The 25,192-nt window shown below is 42.5% G+C and overlaps 2 pseudogenes; one reads left to right on the forward strand and one right to left on the reverse strand.

Annotated features, from left to right (window-relative positions):
- Window positions 1-2,550: 2,550 nt before the first annotated feature.
- Window positions 2,551-4,737, reverse strand: LOC128772902 (disintegrin and metalloproteinase domain-containing protein 21-like; annotated as a pseudogene).
- A 16,783-nt stretch (window positions 4,738-21,520) lies between these two features.
- Window positions 21,521-23,738, forward strand: LOC128772903 (disintegrin and metalloproteinase domain-containing protein 21-like; annotated as a pseudogene).
- The last annotated feature ends 1,454 nt before the right edge of the window (window positions 23,739-25,192 follow it).

Consider the following 25,192-nt stretch of genomic DNA (forward strand, 5'->3'; position numbering starts at 1 on the left):
AGAGAAGTGATGGCACCCACCCAAAGGGTAGGTACAGCAGTTTCTTGAAGATCGCAAATGTCTGAGCAAAGGTTTCTGACTTGTGTTTGGGCTGTCATGAGATTAAGTCATTAAGGACCCCTTTTCTCAGAGCTGTGCATAAAGAGAAGTGTGGGCATCATCTCTAGAGCAAGAGAGCTGAGTTGAAGTGCCACCCTTTGAATGGGGCAGATAAGAGTCCCCCAGTCTCCATATGCCGAATGGACACTCCTATGGGCTCCTATCTGTGGAGGTGGTGAGCCCATCAGCATTTGCAGCAAAGAAGTCTTGGGCTTCTTGAAAATTCTCCTTTTCACATCTGACTATGGCATGCATGCTAATGTCTTCTGTACTAAAGCTGGTGTTTCCATGAATTGTATTGGCACAAGGATTAAAATCAGAGTGGTCCTTCATGAAGAACTCCTTAGATTCTGTTGTCAAGTGCCTCTCCTCCAGGTTGGAAATGGACAAGGGATCGTGGGTGCATGACATAAGGCCAAAAAAAACAAAACAAAACAAAAAAAAAAACAAAAACAAACAAAAACAAAAACAAAAAACAAAAAACAAAAAAACACCCATTGAATTGTACCCATTGTATCTTAGAGTTGGATTGAGTCACCTGGGCTTGACCTCTCCCAGTGGGCCTGTGCTGTCATGCCACAAAAATCCATGCCCTGGGAATCAGAGCTTCTTTCTTCCTACCTCTGTGGGCTCTGGGGCCCTAGGGAGCCTCTTCCTCAGAGCCTTCCCCTTTTTCCCTGGTGTGTGTCTCCTGACCTGTGCCTTGGTGTGCTTGCCATGGCCTTTTGAAACAGTGAAATGTCTGGGGGCTTCTCTAGGTTGTCTCTAAGTAAATAGGACATTCATACCTTGAGTTTTTCAGTGAATGATGAATTTAGGGATCTTGGTCCAATCCAGCCAGCTTTAGCATGTCAAGTGCTGTAAGCAACAGCTTGGAGAAAATTACAAAGACCCACAAGAGCCAATCAGTGTCCTCGTCTCCCTCCCTTTGGACAAATTATTCCAGCAAATCTTGCACTTCCATGACGGTATAGTGCCTGTTATCATTTCTGTCTTTCACGCTGGTCCTTGGACATGTTGTTGTAGTGGATCATGACAGGGAAGACCTGATATAGACTTTAGCTCTTCCCAGACACGTGTGCTGAGGCCTCCCACACTGGGGTGACACACTCAACACTTGTCAAATAGGGAGCCATTGTCAACAGCAGCGAGGAATATGGCCAGTAGGGGGGTACATCTCAGATCAACTGAGATGTGGGGGTGAGGAACTAGTGAGCCCTTCTTAGCTCTAACGCTTGTAGGAGGGCGCCACCTAGGCTACCAATCCCATCCTTGGGGCAAATGTATTGGGGGACCCCAGGTGTTGTACTGAATTAAGAAAATGTAGACTGTGACCTCCTGAAGGAAGAAGCAAGAGCCACTTGCTCAGGGGTTGACAGGGGGCTCCCTAGGAATCCCTGCTCCTGCTTTGGGTACATGAGATGTGTGGGGCCCTTCTGACTGAAGGTGGGGTTTCAGTACACCCACAACAAAGGAAATGGAGACACAGGATTTATGACTTAAGAGCCCAGAACAAGGGGGCACAAGGACCCAGAAAAGCACAGCCCTCGATTGCACATTCCCAGTGATAAGGACATAGAAATCATGGTAGCAAGTACCTGATTACTTAGGAGTGGATGGGGCTGAAGTCCCGAACTTTTCACAGGCTCACCTCTGTGTGTTTATTCTAGAAGGCTCTTAGAAAACCAAAGTTGGAATCCTAGGCAGATTCTTATCTAAGGTTAAACTCACTGAAGTAGCCAAAAGAAAGAGAGCAGGGATTCATATTCACTGGCTCCCTCTGGATGCCAGAGTCATCCATAGGTACTTGTGCCTACCTTTCTGATTCATTTCATTGGGTGCTCCTTTCATCCTGATGGTCTCAGTCTCTCACATTTGGAAACTTGCTCTCCAGGGAGGCACAGCTTGTGCTAAGTGGAACCTAACCTCCATCCTCTTCCCCCACAGCCCAGAGACACCCCAGTGTGGGAGAGGCGCTTTGGGAGGGTTGTAGTCCACCATTAACCTGACCCCACATTGGAACTGGAGGAAGACAGATTACCTGGAGAATGAGAAAACGTTCAGTGCGCAAGAGCACAGTTTTGGAGAAAACTCATGAATGTGTCCATAAAGGAGCTTGTGGCAACTTCTCTTAATTCTGGAACTAAACACTTCAGTTCAAGACACGCCTGCTGACTCGGGTCCTCGGCACAGAGTCTCAGGCCCAATTTGGGCTCTTGGATGCTTAGAAATATACGTAGAGAGCACAACCATGCAGTTTTCAAGTTTTATTTCAGAGTTCTGGTCAGTGACCCATGAGATACCTGGTGTCAGAGTTGGGATGTGCTGGGGACCCCTGTGTCTCCTGCAGAGCCCCGGAAACATGGATGTCAGCTATGTGGCCTCATTACTGTGTTTTCACAGATGTGCCAGGTGCATTGCCTACAGTTGTTCAGGGGTCTGGTGCTTGAATTATGGATTGTCTTCACCAACAATCACTTCCTGAACTTTCTCAGTATTGATAATTCTGAAATTTGTGGCAATACCAAAGAGGATTGAAGCTATATGGCATAAATGTGACCAAAAACCACTCTGAGATATACCACAGATCCATGACTTTGCCTGACTGACTGAACTCTTCTTGGAGGGGTCCGCTGTCTGTGCTCCCACCAGTGCCTCGTCCAGTGCACCATGGAGGATCCCAGCCTACGTGACAATAGCGGTTCCTTTTATTGTCGCACATCCCTCTGTGACTGCATTTCTGTGGGATACAGTCATAATTCAGCTGAGCCACACTTCCAGTGCAGTAGGTGTCCTGACAGAACTTTCCAGGAGCACAGGAGGTAACAGTTCTCACATGACCAATCTCAGTTGTTCCTGTGCTACGATGTGAATCCAGCCTCAAACACCAGACCCCTGAGATCTCAGACGGATGGAATCCAACATGTTCTTGCAGCTGAGGGAGATATGTGACATTCCTACACGGCAGCCTTCCACACAGCACGTCTGTGTGGGAACAGGGTTCAGCATTGAATTCCCCGGGGTGTTCTGCAGTGTCCATATCGGCTGCCTTTGTGATTTATGGTATAGCAGACATCTTCACCTTTCCCAGAATTTCTGCCAAAGATTTCTTGGCAGTGCATAGTGCGGTAAGTGCAGTTCCCATGATAGCAGCATCCCTCTTCAGTGCATGGGGTTCCATCTTGCATATGGAAGTCATCAGGGTACGCCAAGGACACCCCACGTCAGGACTCTGGAAGATCACATATATTTTGGATTGGTCTGCTGAGTGTCCCAGCATCGGAATAGATGCAGTTTGTACAGCATTTGTCTGTATTACATTTGCTTCCAGGGATTAAGATACAATCACTTTTATAGCAGGGATTGCTGTAGCACTGCTTGAAGGAGCCACAGTCTCACTACTTACGTGGGTCCGCTAAGTAGTTACCAAAACGATTGTTGGTCAGGATTTTATTTCAATGCACATTTCGGTGTGGAACATACACTTGCCTGTTCCACAATTCATTATGTGCTGCATATGAATGAAGGAATAGTTACGGAAAGCTTCTGTTATACCAGGGAATCGGGTATAATGCAGTTGGACCTTTTTTGGCAAGCATATTCATCAGTGTAAACCCAGAAAGCAATATTTCTTGCAATCTTATGTGTTGCTCTGACAACAATAATTAATGTCTGCATAAATAAGCTAGTATAATGGCATATTACCATTCATAGATGGCATATAGAATATACAACTGGAATGAAATTAAGTTCATGGGATACATCTGAAATCACAATTAAGGATGAATGTGGTTTAATAATTTAAAAATTCTTTGATGCATAATATCGGGGGGGGGAGGAGAAGGACTTTCATGCAACACATATTTACCCATGTTTATGGATCTCTCTCATTAAAAATGATCATGAAGCCAATATAGTCACTGACATCAATACCATGAAGCATTGAGTCAATTAAGCTAACTAGCCTTATTAGGAATTGGGCACTTTTTGACACATGGTTGAACACACTATACATTGTTTTGAAACTGAGAACAAGTCCTTTCAAAATTCCGTGATGGGATGAATACAACCTCTTAGAGATCCTGGGGACTGCACTGGCATTTGCTTGAGGAACAGGGGTTCCCTATCCTCCTTATATCCCAGGTTATAAGTAGGTCTCTTTGCCCTTTTGTCTGCCACTATTTGAGAAACAACATGTTCAAACTTTGGTAATCGCTGAGGGGTCTGATTTCATAGGCAAGATCATCCAACTTCATGATACCTTCAAGACCCACATAATACATGTCCATGGTGACCATGGAAAGAGGAATCTCTTCCAAGTAGCCGAGGTAGTAACAGTCTTGAGGCATGGAGGCATCAGCAGATGTCTGGGCCAAAAGAGTTTCTTGTGCCACATGTGGATACTGTGTCTCTTGTCCCCAAAACACAGGCTATAGGACAGCCAGCCAGGCAGCTGAATGCTCTTGCTGTGGTGCAGCTTCTTCTTGGGAATTATCACCTCAGAGGAGATGTAGCACCTGAGGGATGGCCTTGAGAACCCTGGAGATGAGCCAGCACTGCCCATAGTGCAAACAGCAAGAGGGGTGCCCTCCGGGTGACTTGGCCCTCTGCCAGCCTCATGCCCCTGCTCAGGGACATCTGCCAGTGAGAATAGATAAATGGAGGATCCTCAGGAAAGCCAGGTCTAGATCATCTGACAGAACAGAGGGCTGCTCCAGAACCCTGCACCTGGCGGCCACCTGTGGGCTTAGGTATAAGTCCCGGGGTGTGGCATTGGATGACCCTGCTCATCAGTTCAGCTGGGGTGGATATGGGAGAGGCAGGTGGGCCATGGTCAACAGTGCTCACATGGACATGGGTAGGGACTTGGATCCAGATACATGGCTCTATTCAACACATTCCATCTTTCCTCCAGCTACTTGGATATGGGATATGCAATTATAACACCCTGAACTTCTCTACCAATTCCATGTCCTGTGGTACTGCTGAGTCACTTTCTAAGGATGACTACTTTTCCTCATTATGGAGACCACTGCTTCCTACTTCCTTGTGATGTGGAGGTAAACATTTTCAATTTTACCTTTATAGGTGATAAAAAAAAAACGCTTTGTAGTTTTATATGTCTTATTCTGATTGGCTATTAGTTCGCAAGCCATTTGATCCTTTTGGTTATTGCTTTTAAGCTTCTTCTGTGTTTACAGTGGAAAACATTTCCCAGTATTCCATGTAATGATTGGTGAAGTACACGTTGTATTTTATTTATTTATTTATTTATTTATTTATTTATTTATTTATTTATTTTTTAATATATGAAATTTATTGTCAAATTGGTTTCCATACAACACCCAGTGCTCATCCCAAAAGGTGCCCTCCTCAATACCCATCACCCACCCTCCCCTCCCTCCCACCCCCCATCAACCCTCAGTTTGTTCTCAGTTTTTAACAGTCTCTTATGCTTTGGCTCTCTCCCACTCTAACCTCTTTTTTTTTCCTTCCCCTCCCCCATGGGTTTCTGTTAAGTTTCTCAGGATCCACATAAGAATGAAACCATATGGTATCTGTCTTTCTCTGTATGGCTTATTTCACTTAGCATCACACTCTCCAGTTCCATCCATGTTGCTACAAAAGGCCATATTTCATTCTTTCTCATTGCCATGTAGTATTCCATTGTGTATATAAACCACAATTTCTTTATCCATTCATCAGTTGATGGACATTTAGGCTCTTTCCATAGTTTGGCTATTGTTGAGAGTGCTGCTGTAAACATTGGGGTAAAAGTGCCCCTATGCATCAGTACTCCTGTATCCCTTGGGTAAATTCCTAGCAGTGCTATTGCTGGGTCATAGGGTAGGTCTATTTTTAATTTTCTGAGGAACCTCCACACTGCTTTCCAGAGCGGCTGCACCAACTTGCATTCCCACCAACAGTGCAAGAGGGTTCCCGTTTCTCCACATCCTCTCCAGCATCTATAGTCTCCTGATTTGTTCATTTTGGCCACTCTGACTGGCGTGAGGTGATATCTGAGTGTGGTTTTGATTTGTATTTCCCTGATAAGGAGCGACGTTGAACATCTTTTCATGCGCCTGTTGGCCATCCAGATGTCTTCTTTAGAGAAGTGTCTATTCATGTTTTCTGCCCATTTCTTCACTGGGTTCTTTGTGTCCGATATGTCATTTGCGAATATATTTTCCCATTCCGTTGGTTGCCTTTTAGTTTTGTTGGTTGTTTCCTTTGCTGTGCAGAAGCTTTTTATCTTCATAAGGTCCCAGTAATTCATTTTTGCTTGTAATTCCCTTGCCTTTGGGGATGTGTCGAGTAAGAGATTGCTACGGCTGAGGTCAGAGAGGTCTTTTCCTGCTTTCTCCTCTAAGGTTTTGATGGTTTCCTGTCTCACATTCAGGTCCTTTATCCATTTTGAGTTTATTTTTGTGAATGGGGTGAGAAAGTGGTCTAGTTTCAACCTTCTGCATGTTGCTGTCCAGTTCTCCCAGCACCATTTGTTAAAGAGACTGTCTTTTTTCCATTGGATGTTCTTTCCTGCTTTGTCAAAGATTAGTTGGCCATACGTTTGTGGGTCTAGTTCTGGGGTTTCTATTCTATTCCATTGGTCTATGTGTCTGTTTTTATGCCAATACCATGCTGTCTTGATGATTACAGCTTTGTAGTAGAGGCTAAAGTCTGGGATTGTGATGCCTCCTGCTTTGGTCTTCTTCAAAATTACTTTGGCTATTCGGGGCCTTTTGTGGTTCCATACGAATTTTAGGATTGCTTGTTCTAGTTTCGAGAAGAATGCTGGTGCAATTTTGATTGGGATTGCATTGAATGTGTAGATAGCTTTGGGTAGTATTGACATTTTGGCAATATTTATTCTTCCAATCCATGAGCAGGGAATGTCTTTCCATTTCTTTATATCTTCTTCAATTACCTTCATAAGCTTTCTATAGTTTTCAGCATACAGATCTTTTACACCTTTGGTTAGATTTATCCCTAGGTATTTTATGCTTCTTGGTGCAATTGTGAATGGGATCAGTTTCTTTACTTGTCTTTCTGTTGCTTCATTATTAGTGTATAATAATGCAACTGACTTCCGTACATTGATTTTCTATCCTGCAACTTTGCTGAATTCATGTATCAGTTCTAGCAGACTTTTGGTGGAGTCTATCGGATTTTCCATGTATAATATGTCATCTGCAAAAAGCGAAAGCTTGACTTCATCTTTGCCAATTTTGATGCCTTTGACTTCCTTTTGTTGTCTGATTGCTGATGCTAGAACTTCCAACACTATGTTAAACAATGGCGGTGAGAGTGTGCATCCCTGTCGTGTTCCTGATCTCAGGGGAAAAGCTTTCAGTTTTTCCCCATTGAGGATGATGTTAGCTGTGGGCTTTTCATAAATGCATTTTATGATGTTTAAGTATGTTCCTTTTATCCCGACTTTCTCAAGGCTTTTTTACTAAGAAAGGGTGCTGAATTTTGTCAAAGGCCTTTTCTGCATCGATTGACAGGATCATATGGTTCTTATCTTTTCTTTTATTAATGTGATGTATCACGTTGATTGATTTGCGAATGTTGAACCAGCCCTGCATCCCAGGAATGAATCCCACTTGATCATGGTGAATAATTCTTTTTATATACTGTTGAAATCGATTTCCTAGTATCTTATTGAGAATTTTTGCATCCATATTCATCAGGGATATTGGCCTGTAGTTCTCTTTTTTTACTGGGTTTCTGTCTGGTTTAGGAATCAAAGTAATACTGGCTTCATAGAATGAGTCTGGAAGTTTTCCTTCCCTTTCTATTTCTTGGAATAGCTTGAGAAGGATAGGTATTATCTCTGCTTTAAACGTCCGGTAGAACTCCCCTGGGAAGCCATCTGGTCCTGGACTCTTATTTGTTGGGAGATTTTTGATAACCGAGTCAATTTCTTCGCTGGTTATGGGTCTGTTCAAGCTTTCTATTTCCTCCTGATTGAGTTTTTGGAAGAGTGTGGGTGTTTAGGAATTTGTCCATTTCTTCCAGGTTGTCCAATTTGTTGGTATATAATTTTTCATAGTATTCCCTGGTAATTGTTTGTATCTCTGAGGGATTGGTTGTAATAATTCCATTTTCATTCATGATTTTATCTATTTCGGTCATCTCCCTTTTCTTTTTGAGAAGCCTGGCTAGAGGTTTATCAATTTTGTTTACTTTTTCAAAAAGACAACTCTTGGTTTGGTTAATCTGCTCTACAGTTTTTTAGATTCTATATTGTTTATTTCTGCTCTGATCTTTATTATTTCTCTTCTTCTGCTGGGTTTAGGCTGCCTTTGCTGTTCTGCTTCTATTTCCTTTAGGTGTGCTGTTCAATTTTGTATTTGGGATTTTTCTTGTTTCTTGAGATAGGCCTGGATTGCAATGTATTTTCCTCTCAGGACTATCTTCGATGCATCCCAAAGCGTTTGGATTGTTGTATTTTCATTTTTGTTTGTTTCCATATATTTTTAAATTTCTTCTCTAATTGCCTGGTTGACCCATTCATTCTTTAGTAGGGTGTTCTTTAACCTCCAAGCCTTTGGAGGCTTTCCAGACTTTTTCCTGTGATTGATTTCAAGCTTCATAGCTTTGTGTTCTGAAAGTATGCATGGTATAATTTCAATTCTTGTATACTTATGAAGGGCTGTTTTGTGACCCAGTATATGATCTATCTTGGAGAATGTTCCATGTGCACTTGAGAAGAAAGTATATTCTGTTGCTTTGGGATGCAGTGTTCTAAATATATCTGTCAAGTCCATCTGATCCAATGTATCATTCAGGGCCCTTGTTTCTTTATTGACTGTGTGTCTAGATGATCTATCCATTTCTGTAAGTGGGGTGTTAAAGTCCCCTGCAATGACCACATTCTTATCAATAAGGTTGCTTATGTTTATGAGTAATTGTTTTATATATTGGGGGGCTCCGGTATTCGGCACATAGACATTTATAATTGTTAGCTCTTCCTGATGGATAGACCTTGTAATTATTATATAATGCCCTTCTTCGTCTCTTGTTACAGCATTTAATTTAAAGTCTAGTTTGTCTGATATAAATATGGCTACTCCAGCTTTCTTTTGGCTTCCAGTAGCATGATAAATAGTTCTCCATCCCCTCACTCTCAATCTGAAGGTGTCCTCAGGTCTAAAATGAGTCTCTTGTAGACAGCAAATAGATGGGTATTGTTTATTTATCCATTCTGATACCCTATGTCTTTTGGTTGGAGCATTTAATCCATTTACATTCAGTGTTATTATAGAAAGATACGGGTTTAGCGTCATTCTGATGTCTGTATGTTTTATGCTTGTAGCGATATCTCTGGTACTTTGTCTCACAGGATCCCCCTTAGGATCTCTTGTAGGGCTGGTTTCGTGGTGACAAATTCCTTCCGTTTTTGTTTGTTTGGGAAGACCTTTATCTCTCCTATTCTAAATGACAGACTTGCTGGATAAAGGATTCTCGGCTGCATATTTTTCCTGTTCAACACATTGAAGATCTTGTGCCAATCCTTTCTGGCCTGCCAAGTTTCAAAAGAGAGATCAGTCACGAGTCTTATAGGTCTCCCTTTATATGTTAGGGTACGTTTATCCCTTGATGCTTTCAGAATTTTTTCTTTATCCTTGTATTTTGCCAGTTTCACTATGATATGTCGTGCAGAGGATCGATTCAAGTTACATCTGAAGGGAGTTCTCTGTGCCTCTTGGATTTCAATGCCTTTTTCCTTCCCCAGTTCGGTGACGTTCTCAGCTATTATTTCTTCAAGTATACCTTCAGCACCTTTCCCTCTCTCTTCCTTCTCTGGGATACCAATTATGCGTATATTCTTTTTTCTTTTTAGTGTATCACTTAGTTCTCTAATTTTCCCCTCATACTCCTGGATTTTTTTATCTCTCTTTTTCTCAGCTTCCTCTTTTTCCATAATTTTGTCTTCTAGTACACCTATTCTCTCCTCTGCCTCTTCAGTCCGAGCCGTGGTCATTTCCATTTTATTTTGCATCTCGTTTAAAGCGTTTTTCAGCTCCTCCTGACTGTTCCTTAGTCCCTTTATCTCTGTAGCAAGAGATTCTCTGCTGTCCTCTATCCTGTTTTCAAGCCCAGTGATTAATTTTATGACTATTATTCTAAATTCACTTTCTGTTATATTATTTAAATCCTTTTTGATCAGTTCATTAGCTGTTGTTATTTCCTGGAGATTCTTTTGAGGGGAATTCTTCTGTTTGGTCATTTTGGATAGTCCCTGGAGTGGAACGGACCTGCAGGGCACCTCCCCTGTGCTGTGGTGTATAACTGGAGTTGGTGGGCAGAACCACAGTCAGACCTGATGTCTGCCCCCAGCCCACCGCTGGGGCCACAGTCAGACTGGTGTGTGCCTTCTCTTCCCCTCTCCTAGGGGTGGGATTCACTGTGGGGTGGCGTGGCCCATCTGGGCTACTTGTACACTGCCAGGCTTGTGATGCTGGGGATCTGGCATATTAGCTGGGGTGGGTAGGCAAGGTGCATGTGGGCAGGAGGGGCAGGCTTAGCCCGCTTCTCCTTAGGTGATCCACTTCAGGAGGGGCCCTGTGGCAGTGGGAGGGAGTCAGACCCGCTGCCGGAGGTTTGGCTCCACAGAAGCACAGCGTTGGGTGTTTGCGTGGAGCAAGCAATCTCCCTGGCAGGAACTGGTTCCCTTTGGGATTTTGTCTGGGGCATGGGTGAGGGAGATGGCACTGGCGAGCGCCTTTGTTCCCCGCCAAGCTGAGCTCTGTTGTCCCGGGACTCAGCAACTCTCCCTCCCTTTGTCCTCCAGTGTTCCTGCTTTCCGAGCAGAGCTGTTAACTTATGAACTCCCAGATGCTAAGTCGCTCTTTCTGTCAGAACACACTCCGTCTGGCCCCTCTGCTTTTGCAAGCCAGACTCGGGGACTCTGCTTGGCCCGCAGGCTGCCTCTCCACCCCGGCTCCCTCCTGCCAGTCCGTGCAGCCTGCACCGCCTCTCCGCCCTTCCTACCCTCTTCTGTGGGCCTCTCGTCTGCGCTTGGCTCCGGAGACTCCATTCTGCTAGTCTTCTGGTGGTTTTCTGGGTTAGTTAGGCAGGTGTAGGTGGAATCTGAGTGATCAGCAGGACACGTGGTGAGCCCAGCATCTTCCTACGTTGCCATCTTCCTTGAACCTCTCCCAGAAGCTTTTTATCTTCATGAGGTCCCAATAGTTCATTTTTGCTTTTAATTCTCTTGCTTTTGGAGATGTGTCAAGTAAGAAATTGCTGCGGCTGAGGTCAGAGAGGTTTTTTTCTTTCTTTCTCCTCTAGGGTTTTGATGGTTTCCTGTCTCACATTCTGGTCCTTCATCCATTATGAGTGTATCTTTGTGAATGGTGTAAGAAAGTGGTCTAGTTTCCTTCTTCTACATGTTTCCGTCCTGTTCTCCCACCACCACTTATTAAAGAGACTGTCCTTTTTCCATCGGATATTCTTTCCTGCTTTGTCAAAGATTAGTTGGCCATACATTTGTGGGTCCAGTATTGGAGTCTGTATTCTATTCCATTGGTCTATGTGTCTGTTTTTGTGCCAGTACCATGCTGTCTTGATGATTACAGCTTTGTAGTAGAGGCTAAAGTCTGGGATTGTGACGTGTTCAGCTTTGGTTTTCTTCTTCAATATTACTTTGGTTATTCGGGGTCTTTTGTGATTCTATACAAATTTCAGGAATGATTGTTCTAGCTTGGAGAAGAATGCTGGTGCAAATTTGATTGGGATTGCATTGAATGTGTAGATAGCTTTGGGTATTATTGACATTTTAACAATATTTATTCTTCCAATCTATGAGCACAGAATGTGTTTCCATTTATTTTTATCTTTTTCAACTTTCTATAGTTTTCAGCATATAGATCTTTTACATCTTTTGATAGGTTTATTCCTAGGTATTTTATGATTCTTGGTGCAATTGTGAATGGGATCAGTTTCTTTACTTGTCTTTCTGTTTCTTAATTATTAGTGTATAAAGATTCAGCTGACTTCTGTACATTAATTTTGTATCCTCTGACTTTGCTGAAATCATGTATCAATTCTAGCAGACTTTTGGTGGAGTCTATCGGGTTGTCCATGTGTAGTATTATGTCATCTGAAAAAAAGTGAAAGCTTGACTTCATCTTTGTCAATTTTGATGCCTTTGATTTCCTTTTGTTGTCTGATTGCTGATGCTAGAACTTCCAACACTATGTTAAACAACAGCGGTGAGAGTGGACATCCCTATCATGTTCCTAATATTAGGGGTAAAGCTCTGTTTTTCCCCATTTACAATGATATTAGCTGTTGGTTTTTCATAAGTGGCTTTCATAATGTTTAAGTATATTCCTTCTGTCCTGAATTTCTTGAGGGTTTTTATTAAGAAAGGATGCTGAATTTTGTCAAATGTTTTTTTCTGCATCGATTGACAGCATCATATGGTTCTTATCATTTCTTTTATTAATGTGATGTATCATTTTGATGGATTTGTGAATGTTCAACCATCCCTGCAGCCCAGGAATGAATCCCACTGGATAATGGTGAATAATTATTTTCATATGCTGTTGAATTTGATTTGCTACTATCTTGTTGAGAATTTTTGCATATTCATTAGGGATATTGGCCTTTAGTTGCCTTTTTTTTTTTCTTTTTTTTTCTGCTGGGTATCTGTCTGCTTTGGGGATTAAAGTAATGCTGGCTTCATAGAATGAATCTGGAAGTTCTCCTTCCCTTTCTAGTTTTTGGAACAGCTTGAGAAGGATAGATATTGTCTGCTTTAACTGTCTGGTAGAATTCCCCAGGGAAGCCACCTGGTCCAGGACTCTTATTTGTTGGGGTATTTTTGACAACTGGTTCAATTTCTTCACTGGTTATGGGTCTATTCAAATTTTCTATTTCTTCCCGTGTGAGTTTTGGACCTGTGAGGGTGCTTATGAATTTGTCCATTTCTTCTGGGTTGTCCAATTTGTTGGCATATAATTTTTTATAGTATTCCCTGATAATTGCCTGTATTTCTGAGGGATTGGTTGTAGTAATTCCATTTTCATTCATGATTTTATCTGTTTGGGTCATCTCTCTTTTCTTTTTGAGAAGTCTGGCTAGAGATTTATCAATTTTATTTATTTTTGTCAAAAATCCAACTGTTGGTTTCATTGATCTGCTCTACAGTTTTTTAAGATTCCATATTGTTTATTTCTGCTCTGATCTTTACTATTTCTCTTCTTCTTCTGGGTTTGGGGTGTCTTTGAGTTCTGATTTTATTTACTTTAGATGTGCTGTTAGATTTTGTATTGGGGATTTTTTTCTTGTTTCTTGAGATAAGCCTGGATTGCAATGCATTTCCTCTGAGGACTGCCTTTGCTGCATCCCAAAGGGTTTGGATTGTTGTGTTTTCATTTTCATTTATTGACATATATTTTAAATTTCTTCTCTAATTGCCTGGTTGACCCACTGATTGTTTAGTAGGGTGTTCTTTATGCTCCATGGTTTTAGAGTTTTCCAGCCTTTTTCCTATGGTTGATTTCAAGTTTCATAGCATTGTGGTCTGAAAGTGTGCATGGTATGATCTCAATTCTTTTGTATTTATTTAGGGATGTATTGTGACCCAATATGTGATCTATCTTGGAGAATGTTCCATGTGCACTCAAGAAGATAGTATATTCTGTTGCTTTGGGATGCAGAGTTTTAAATATATCTGTCAAGTCCATCTGATCCAATGTATCATTCAGGGTCGTTGTTTGCTTATTGATCCTGTGTCTAGATGATCTATCCATTGTTGTAAGTGGGGTATTAAAGGTCCCTGCAATTACCACATTCTTATCAATAAAGTTGCTTATGATTATGATTAATTGTTTTATATATTTTGGGACTTCCATATTCGGTGCATAGACATTTTTCATTGTTAGCTCTTCCTGATGGATAGATCCTGTAATTATTACATAATGCCCTTATTCACCTGTTGTTACAACCTTTAATTTAAAGTCTAGTTTGTCTAATATACGTATGGCTACTCCAGCTTTCTTTTGACTTCCAGTGGCATGGTAAATAGTTCTCCATCCCCTCACTTTCAATCTGAAAGTGTCCACAGGTCTAAAATGAGTCTCTTGTAGACAGAAAATAGATGGGTCTGTTGTTTATCCATTATGACACCCTATATCTTTTCATTGGAGAATTTAGTCTTTTTATATTCAGTGTTATTGTTGAAAGATATGGTTTTAGTCATTGTGATATCTGTAGGTTTCATGATTGTAGTCATGTCTCTGGTACTTTGTGGTCCTTGCAAAATTTCACTCACAGAGTCTCCCTTAGGATGACTTGTAGGGCTGGTTCAGTGGTGATGAATTCCTTCAGTTTTTGTTTGTTTGGGAAGACCTTTATGTCTCCTTCTATTCTGAATGACAGACTTGCTGGATAAAGGATTCTCGGCTGCATATTTTTTTTTTCCTTTCATCATATTGAAGATTTCCTGCCATTCCTTTCTGGCCTGCCAAGTTTCAGTAGATAGGTCTGCTACTACCCTTATGTGTCTACCTTTGTATGTTAAGGCCATTTATCCCTGGATGCTTTCAGAATTTTCTCTTTATCCTTGAATTTTGCCAATTTCACTATGATATGTCATGCAGAAGATCGATTCAAGTTACGTCTGAAGGGAGTTCTCTGTGCCTGTTGGATTTCAATGCCTTTTTCCTTCCCCAGATCAGGGAAGTTCTGAACTATGATTTCTTCAAGTACACCTTCAGCACCTTTCTCTTTATCTTCCTCTTCCTGAATTCCTATTACACAGATATTGTTCCGTTTGATTGCATCACTTAGTTCTCTAATTCTCCCCTCATACTCCTGGATTTTTTTTTTATCTCTCTTTTTCTCAGCTTCCTCTTTTTCCATAATTTTATCTTATAATTCACCCATTCTCTCTTCTGCCTCTTCAATCCGAGCTGGGTCGCCTCCATTCTATTTTAAACCTCATTTAATAGCAATTTTTAGCTCCTCCTGACTATTTCTTAGTCCCTTTATCTCTGTAGCAATAGATACTCTGATGTCCTCTATACTTTTTTCAAGCCCAGTGGTTAATTTTTTGACTATTATTCTAAATTCTTGTTCTGTTATATTGCTTAAATCATTTTTGATCAATTTGTTAGCTGTCGCTACTTCCTGGAGTTTCTTTTGAGGAGAGTTCTTCTGTTTCATCATTTTGGGTAGTCCCTGGGGTGGCGCCAAACTGCAGTGCACTTCCCTGTGCTGTCTGGAGTAACTTGTGCTGGTGGGCAGAACCACAGTCAGACCAAATGTCTGTCCGCAGCCCACCACTGGTGCCACAATCAGACTGGTGTGTACCTTATCTTCCCCTCTCCCAGAGGTAGGACTCACTGTGGAGTGGTGTGTCCCCTGCTGGGCTACTTGCACACTGCCAGGCTTGTGGTGCTGCTTTGATGGGATCTGGTGTATTATCTGGGGTGGATCCACAAGGTGTACAGGGGTAGGAGGGGAAGGATTAGCTCGCTTTGCCATCGATGGTCCCCTGCAGGAAGGGCCTGGCAGCACCAGGAGGGAGGCAGGCCCGTCAGAGGGATGGATCCACAGAAGCACAGTGTTGGGTGTTTGTGCGATGCAAGCAAGTTCAGTGATGGGAAGTGTTTCCCTTTGGGATTTTGGCTGGGGGTTGGGAGAGGGAGATGGCGCTGGCCACCGCCTTTGTTCCCCACAGAGCTGAGCTCTGTCTTCTGGGGCTCAACATCTCCTCCTCCAGGTGTACTCTCGCTCTCCCTGCTTTCAGAGAGCAGAGCTGTTGACTTTTAGCATTCCCGATGTTAAGCCCTGCTGGCTGTCAGAACTCAGAGAGTCTCGCCCCTCCACTTTTGCAAGCCAGACTTCAGGGGCTGTGCCTTGCTGGGCAGTCTGCCCCTCCACCTCCCTGGTTCCCTCTCGACCTTCTGGATAGCATGCATCTCCTCTCTACCCTTCCTACCCTCTTCTGTAGGCCTCCTGTTTGTGGTTGGCTCCAGAGAGTCCATTCTTCTAGTCTTTTGGAAGTTTTCTGGGGAATTTAGGTAGATGCGGGTGGAATCTAAGCGATCAGCAGGATAAGGTGAGCCCAGCGTCCTCCTATGCCGCCATCTTCCCCTCTCTCCCCAAATAGGAATATTTTTAATAGAAATTGAAAATAAAAATGAAGTTTTTCTCTTTATGCATTTAAGAAAAAGAAAATAAATGAAAAAGTGAAAAAAATGAAAAAGAAAGAAAAATAAAGGAAATTGTTTGAAAATTTGAAAAGGTGAATACATTGAAGTAGACTAAACTAACATGATGGAAGTAAAGTAGAATTTGAAAAAAATTATACAAAATTTAAAAATACAGTGATAAAAATTAAAGAAAGTTTTAATAAAAATTGAAAATAAAAATGAATTTTCTCCTGTATTCAAGAAAAATAAGTGAAAAAGAGGAAAAGAAAGAAGAAAAAGAACAAAGAAACTTGAATAGATGAACCTGCTAACAGATTGAAGTAGGACTGAAATTGCTTCGTTTTCCCCTAGAAGTCATCTGTGTAGCTCTTTATAGTCCTTAAACTAAGTCGGAGGTGACACATGTGTTCTTGAAGAGCAAAGCTGGCCCAGTTGGGCGGGCCTCAGTGTAACAGCTCGGCTCTCCACTAGATGGCGCTGCTAGCCTACTGGGGTGGATTGTTGCAGAGCTTTTAGGTGCCTATGCACATGCGTGGGAGCGGTGAAAATGGCGCCACCCAGCTACCCCGTCTGTTTTCCCAGATCAGCAATCACGCAACTGTCCTCTGTCATCAGCTCTCATCTACTTCCCGCTTTTTCACTCTCCATGACCAGGCCCCAGGCAATACATCTCTCCTGAGTTTTGTCTCAGATGCAACTGTTTTCCCCAGCCCCTTACTTCTGAAGGACTGCAGCTATGACCCTTTCTACTCCTCTGTGGAAGGGTCTCACTGAGCAATGACCCAACAAGCAATGGCCAAATGTCAGCTGCACCCTGGAATGCCCGTTGGAGCCTGTTGTTGCCAGTGCCCTGAGACTACAGCCAGGTGTCAGCCGCCCCAGAAAATGTTTGCGAGACAGTGTAGCAGCAGTGTTTAGGGATTATGGAAAATCACAACATACATCTGGCACCAGGATTCACCCTTAATGACTTTGCCCCAGCACCAGCGAATGTGGCTGCCTTCTGGCGTCTGCTGGGACCAGGCGGCTTCAACAGTCTCTACCTAATGCCCTTAAAGCAGTGGCCTCCCCATGTGGCCCGAGAACCTGGACCCCACTCTGTTCCTGGGGATTCGCCCTTCCCACCAGAGCACCGTCAGGTATCAAGCTGCAGAGTTGCAGCCTTTGCACTCCCCTTGTTTACAGTCTTAATAGAATTTAAACCCTCTCCTTTCTCCTTTCTCCCTTTTTAGTTTAGTCCCTGCAGCTGTTTCCAATTTTCCACTTTCTCTCCATCTGCTTTTGGGCAGGGGTGCTTTTCCCATATTCTAACCCCCTCCCCAGTCTCCATCCTCTCTCCACCCACAAAACCGGTTCCCTACCTCTGTGGCTTCTCACTCCCCAAATTCTCCTCTTGGCTCCACATACCTGGTGAATTCTGTGGTTCAGGTTGTGCAGATTGTTGTGTGAATCCTCCAATGAGTTTTCTAGCCCATTTTTTAATTAGAGTAGATGGATTTGGAATCAAATTTTATGGTCTATATATAGAAAAAAAATATGAAAGACTCCACCGACAAAAAGCTGCTTGAAATGATACATTAATTCAGTAAAGTCACAGGACACAAAGTCAACATACAGAAATTTGTTGCATTTGTATACATGAGAAAGAGAAATCAAGGAAATGATCCCATTTACAATTACACCAAAAACCATAAGATACCTAGGAATAAACCTAACTAAAGTGGTAAAAGATCTTAACTGTGAAAACTATAGAACACTGATGAAATAAATTGAAGAAGACACAAAGAAATGGAAAAATATTCCATGCTTATATATTGGAAGAACAAAAATTGTTAAAATGTCTTTACCACCCCAAATCAACCTACAAATTCAATGAAATCCCTATCAAAATAATACCAGCATTCTTTACAGAGCTAGAACAAATAACTCTATTATTATCATGGAACCACAAAAGACCCCAAATACAAAAACAAACAAACAAAACAATAACAACAGACCCTCAAAACTAGAGGTATTACAAACCTGGATTTCAAGCAATATTACAAAGCTATAGTTATCACTGACACAAAAACAGACACATAGATCAATGGAACATATTAGAAAACCCTGAAATGGACCCACAACCATATGATCAACTCATCTTTGACAAAACAAGAAAGAATATCCAATGGGAAAAAAAAAAACACAGTCCCTTCGACAAACGGTGTTGGGAAAACTGGACATGACATGCAGAAACATTTTTTCCTTCCTTAATAAAGGATCACTTTCTTATACCATACACAAATGTAAATTCAAAATGGATGAAAGGCCTAAAGTGATACAGGAAACCATCAAATCCTACAGAAGAAAACCAGCAGCAAACTCTTTGACCTTGGCCACAGAAGCTTCTTCCTACTTGTGTCTCCAAAGGCAAGGGAAAAACAAAAGAAAACTTGAACTATTGGGTTCTTGTCAAGATGAACAGCATCTGCACAATAAAGGAAACAATCAACCAAACTAAAAGGGAACCAATGAAAGGGGAGAAGATATCTGAAAATGACATATCTCATAAAGGGTTAGTATCCAAATTCTATAAAGAACTTTTCAAAGTCAACACCTAAAAAAACAATCCACTAAAGAAATGGGCAGAAGACATGAACAGTTTTCCAAAGAAGATATCCAGATATCCTACAGACACATAAAAAGAAGCTCAATATTGCTCATCATCAGGTAGATACAAATCAAAACCACACTGAAATATCACCTCACACCTGTCAAAATGGCTAAAATTAACAACACAAGAAAGAAAAGATGTTGGTGAGGATGTGGAGAAAGGGGAAACATTTTGCACTGTTGGTGGGAATGCAAACTGTTGCAGGCACTCAGGAAAACAGTGTGGAGATTCCTCAAAAAAATTAAAAATAGAACTATTCTATGATGGAGCAATTGCATTACTAGGTATTTATCCGAAGGATATCAAAATGCTGATTCAAAGGGGCACATGCACCGCAATGTTTATAGCAGTGCTATCAACAGTAGATGAAAGAGCCCAAATATCCATCAACAGATAAATGGATAAAGATATATACAATGAAATATTACTCAGCCATCAAAAAGAATGAAATATTGCCACTTGCAACAGTGTGGATGGAACTAGAGTGTATTAAGATAGGTAAAATAGGTCAGTCAGAAAAAGTTAAATATCATATGATTTCACTCATATGTGGAATCTAAGAAACACAATACATGAACATAGGGGAAGGGAAATAAGATAAAAACAGAGAGGGAGGACACCAGAAGAGACTCTTAAATACATAGAACAAACTGTGGGTGGGGGAGTGGGGTAAATGGGAGATGGGCATTAAGGAAGGCACTTGTTGAGATGAGAACTGGGTGTTATGTGTACCTAATGAATCACTAAATTCTGCCCCTGAAACCAATACTATAGTGTATGTTAACAAGCTTGAACTTAAATTAGAAAATAATACAACAAAATTAAATATATAATACATATATGCATAAAACGAACTTTTGGGGCTACCTCAAAATAACAAGCTTCTGCACAGTGAAGGAAACAATGCACAAAACTAAAAAGCAACCCACAGAAGGGAGAAGATATTTGTAAATGACATATCCTTAGGTTTAGTACTCAAAACATGTTAAGACTTTTTAATTTTTTAACATTTTTATTATTTTTGAGAGAGAGAGAGGGAGAGAGAGAGAGAGAGAGAGAGAGCATGAGCAGGGGAGGGGAAGGGGGAGAGGGAGACTCAGAATCAGAAGCAGGCCCCAGGCTGTAAGCTGTCAGCACAGAGCCCAACATGGGCCTCAAGCCCACCAACCATGAGATCATGACCTGAGCTGAAGTCAGAAGCTTAACAGACTAAGCCAGCCAGGTGTCCCTGTAAATGCTTTTTATAAATTATTTTCACATTATCAGTAGACAGTGTGTCAATGCAGTTCAGCATACTGCCATGTGAGAAGAAAAAATCGTGTCTTCCACTTGTGTATTGTGGTAATATCTCACAGAACATGAGACCCACCCTCTTCACAAAAATTTAATCGTGCACTACAGTGTTGTTAATTACAGGTGTAATGTTGTGGAGAAGCCCTCAAGAACTTAATCATCTTGCACAACAGAAAATCATACCTCTTGAGATCTACTCCTCATTGTCCCTCCCTGCAAGCCCCTGGCAACTAGCATTGCACTCTGTTTTATTGGTATCAAAACCCAAATTCAGCTGCCTATTAATGGAAAAGGCAATGTTCAAAGTTTTAGTTTTGGTGGGAAAGGAATTTGAGCTTTGTTCAGGAGGACAGCCACCTAGAAAAATGCACTCTTCTCCAAAAGCCAACTCTGAGGTTTCTGCCTAATACAGGGGTCTTTAAAGGAGTAGAGGGTACTTAAACAAGGAGTGCCATGGTTGTTACCATCTTTTGATCATCAGCAGACTCCATGGTTCAAGCTGCCAAAGTTACCTCAACTCCCCTGTATCTCCAGCTGAGGAGGGAACCACACATGCATGGGACGAGACTGCCAGAGGTAGTAAAGAACCACAATAAGGGATTAGAAAGAAAAACCCTTGGGGTTCACACATGGTCAGCAGTAGTTTCTGTTATCACCAGCTGGCATAAGAAAAAAACATTATACAACCTTGTAGTTCACCAATCATCACATGGAATACTGGGAAATGTGTTCCTCAGTAAGCTGAGACAAAGCTTCAGAGCAAAAACCAAAAGGATCGAATGGCTTGCAAACTAATAGCCATCCAGAATAAAACATGTAAAATTACAAATCAATTTTTTGAAACACCTATAAAAGTAAAATTGACAATGTCTACCTCCACATCCCAAAGAAGTAGGAAGCAGTGGTCTCCATAATGAGGAAAAGTAGTCATCCTTAGAAAGTGACCCAGAAGTACCACAGGACATGGAATTGGTGGAGAAGTTCAGGGTGTTATAATTGCATATCCCATATCCAAGTAGCTGGAGGAAAGATGAAATGTGTTGAATAGAGCCATGTCTCTGGGTCCAAGTCCCTATGGATGTCCATGTGAGCACTCTTGAACTGGCCCACCTGCCTCTCCCATATCTACCCCAGCTGAACTGATATGCAGTGTCACCCAAGGTCACACACTGTGACTGTTACCTAACCCCACAGGTGGACCCCAGGAGTAGGGTGCTGGTTTCCCGGCACAGCCCTACGTTTTGTCAGATGGTCTAGACCTGGCCTTGCTGAGGATCCTCCATTTATCCATTCTCACTGGCAGATGTCCCTGAGCAGGGGCATGAGGCTGGCAAAGGGCCAGGTCACCCTGAGGGTGTCCCTCTTGCTTTTTGCACTCTGGGCAGTGCTGGCTTCTGTCCAGGGTTCTCAAGGTCGTCCCTCATGGTGCTACGTCTCTTCTGAGGTGGTAATTCCCAAGAAGGAGCTGCTCCATGACGAGGGCATTCAGATGCCTGGTTGCCTGTCCTATAGCCTGCGTTTTAGAGGCAAAGGCACGTTATCTACCTGAGGAGCAAGAAACTGTTTTGGCCCAGAAACCTGCTGATGATGACTCAGGATGATCAGGGAGCCTTGCAGATGGACTACCCCTTCATCCCTACAGACTGTTACTACCTCAGCTACCTGGAGGAGATTCCTCTTTCCATGTTCACCATGGACACATGCTATGGGGGCCTTGAAGGTATCATGAATTTGGATGACCTTGCCTATGAAATCAGACCCTCAGCAATTCCCAACGGTTTGAACACGTTGTTTCTCAGATAGTGGCAGACACCAATGCAATGGGACCTACTTATAACCTGGAATATAAGGAGGATAGGGACCCCCTGTTCTCTCAAGCAATTTTCAGTGCAGCCCCCCAGGATCTCTAGTAAGTTGTATTCATCCCATCACGGAATTTTGAAAGGACTTGTTCTCAGTTCCAAAACAATATATAGTATGGTCAACAACGTGCAAAATGTGCCCAATTCCTGATAAAGCTAGTTAGCTTAATTGACTTAGTGTTTCATGGAATTTATATAAGTTACTATATTGGTTTCATGATAACTTATAGTAAGAGAGATCCAGCTAACTTGGGCAATTATGTATTGCATCAGAGTCCTTTTTTTCGATATTATGAATCAAAGTATTTTCAAATTCTTAAACCACATTCAACTTAATTGCGATTTGAGATGGATCCCATGAAGTTAATTTCAGCCCAGTTGTATATTCCATATGCTATCCACAAAGCTACATCATGATGGGTTATTTAGGCAGACATTATTTACTCTTGTCTGTCATAGCAACACATCAGATTGCAAGAAATACTGATTTGTGGCTTGACACTGATGAATGTGCTTGCCAAAAAAGGCCCAACTGCATTAGGACCTGATTCCCTGGTATAACTGAAGCTTTCAGTAACTGTTCCTTCCTTCATACGCAGCACATATGAATGGCGGATTAGGCAAGTGCATGTTCAACACCGAAGTGGTACATTTAAATAAAAGCCTGACCCACTATCATCGTGGAAACTACATAGCAGATCCAGGCAAGCAATAGGACTGTGGCTCCTTCAAGTGGTGCTACAGCAATCTCTGCTGTACAAGTGATTGCATCTTAACCCCCGGAAACAAATATAATACAGGCAGATGCTGTACATACTGCACCTATTCCGATGCTGGGACACTCTGCAGACCAATCCAAAATATATGTGATCTTCCAGAGTCCTGACGTGGGGTGTCCTTGGCGTTCCCTGTTGATTTCTATAAGCAAGATGGAACCCTATGTATTGAAGAGGGCTGCTGCTATCGTGAAAATTGCACTGGCCACACTATGCATTGCCAAGAAATCGTTGGCAAAAATGCTGTGAAAGGGGAAGATATCTGCTATATCATAAATCAAAAAAGCAGCCAATATGGACACTGCAGAAGACCCTGGGGAATTCAACACTGAGCCCCGTTCCCACACAGACGTGCCATGTGGAAGGCTGCAGTGTAGTAATGTCACACATCTCCCTCAGCTGCAAGAGCATGTTGGATTCCATCCATCTGAGATCTCAGGGTTGTGGTGTTTGGGGCTGGATTCACATCATAGCACAGGAACAATCAAGATTGGTCATGTGAGAACTAGTACTTCCTGTGCTCCTGGAAAGTTCTGTCAGGATACCTACAGCACTGGCAGTGTGGCTAAGCTGAATTATGACTTTATCCTGGAGAAATGCAGTCACAGAGGGATGTGCAACAATAACAGGAACTGCCATTGCCACGTAGGCTAGCATCCTCCATGGTGCACTGGACGAGGCACTGGTGGGAGCACAGACAGTGGACCCCTCCAAGAAGAATGCAGTCAGACAGGCAAATTCATGGATCCGTGGTATATCTCAGAGTGGTTTTTGGTCACATTTATGCCATAATAGCTGCATTCCTTGTGGCATCACCACAAATGTCAGAACTATCAACACTGAGAAAATTAAGGAAGTGATTGTTGGTGAAGGCAATCCATAATTCAGCCTCCAGACCGCTGGACAGCTATAGGCAATACATCTGGCTTATCTGTGAAAATACAGTAATGAGGCCACACAGCTGACATCCACATCTCTGGGCGTCTGCATGAGACACAGGGGTCCCCAGCATATCATGGCTCTGACACCAGGTCTCTGATGGGTCATTGACCAGCACTCTGAAATGAAACTTGAAAAATGCATGGCTGTGTCCTATATATATTTTTGTAAGCCTGTAAGTGCCCAAACTGAGCCCAAGACTATGTGCAGAGTACTTGAGTCAGCAGCTGTGTTTTGAGCTTAGGTGTCTGGTCCCAGAAATAAGACAAGTTGCCACAAGCTACTTTATGGACAAATTCATGAGTTTTCTCCAGAACTGTGCTCTTGCACACTGAGCTTTCTCTCATTCTCCAGGTAATCTCTCCTTCCCTGGTCCCTATGTGGGTTCAAGGTGATGGAGGGCTACCACCCACCTATACTGTCTGTCCCACACTGGGGTGTCTGTGGGCCGTGAGGGAAGGTAACATAATTTTGATCCCACCCAGTGAAAGCTGTGTTACCCTGGAGAGCAAATTTCCAAATGTGGGAGACTGAGACCATGAAGCTGAAAGGAGCACCCAATGAAATGAATCAGAAAGGTAGGCACAAGTGCCTATGGATTACTCTGGCATCCAGAGGAAACCCAGTGAATGTGAATCCCTGCTCCCTTTCTTTTGCCTACTTTTCAGTGAGTTTAACCTTAGATAGGGATCTGCCTAGGATTCCCACTTTGCTTTTCCAAGTGCCTTCTAGAATAACCACACAGAGGTGAGCCTGTGAAAAGTTAGGGAATTCAGCCCTATCCACTCCCAAGCAATCAGGTACTTGCTACCCTGTTTTCTATGTCCTGATCACTGGGAATGTGGGGTGGAGGCCTGCCTTCCCTGGGTCCTTGTGCCCCCTTGCTTCTGAGCTCTGTAAGTCATAAATACTGTGCCTCCACTTCCTTTGTTGGGGGTGTACTGAAATCCCAACTTTAGTCAGAAGGGCCACGTGCATCTCATGTACCCAGGGTGGGAGTTCAATGCCTAGGGAGCCACCTATCAAAGCCCTGTGATTGGCACTTGCCTCTTCCTTTAGCAGGTCAGAATCTACATGTTCTTTTTTTTTTTTTAATTTGTTTAACGTTTTTATTTATTTTTGAGACAGAGAGAGACAGAGCATGAACGGGGGAGGGACAGAGAGAGAGGGAGACACAGAATCAGAAGCAGGCTCCAGGCTCTGAGCCATCAGCCCAGAGCCCGACGCGGGGCTCGAACTCACGGACCGTGAGATCGTGACCTGAGATGAAGTCAGACGCTCAACCGACTGAGCCACCCAGGCGCCCCAAGAATCTACATGTTCTTAATTCAGTCCCCAAGGATGGGATTGGGAGCCTAGCTGGTGCTCCCCTACAATGCCTTACAGATAAGAATGGCT

The sequence above is a fragment of the Panthera pardus genome, unplaced genomic scaffold, assembly GCF_024362965.1.
Source record: "Panthera pardus isolate Hobbes unplaced genomic scaffold, ASM2436296v1 HiC_scaffold_24, whole genome shotgun sequence".
Classification (NCBI taxonomy): Eukaryota; Metazoa; Chordata; class Mammalia; order Carnivora; family Felidae; genus Panthera; species Panthera pardus.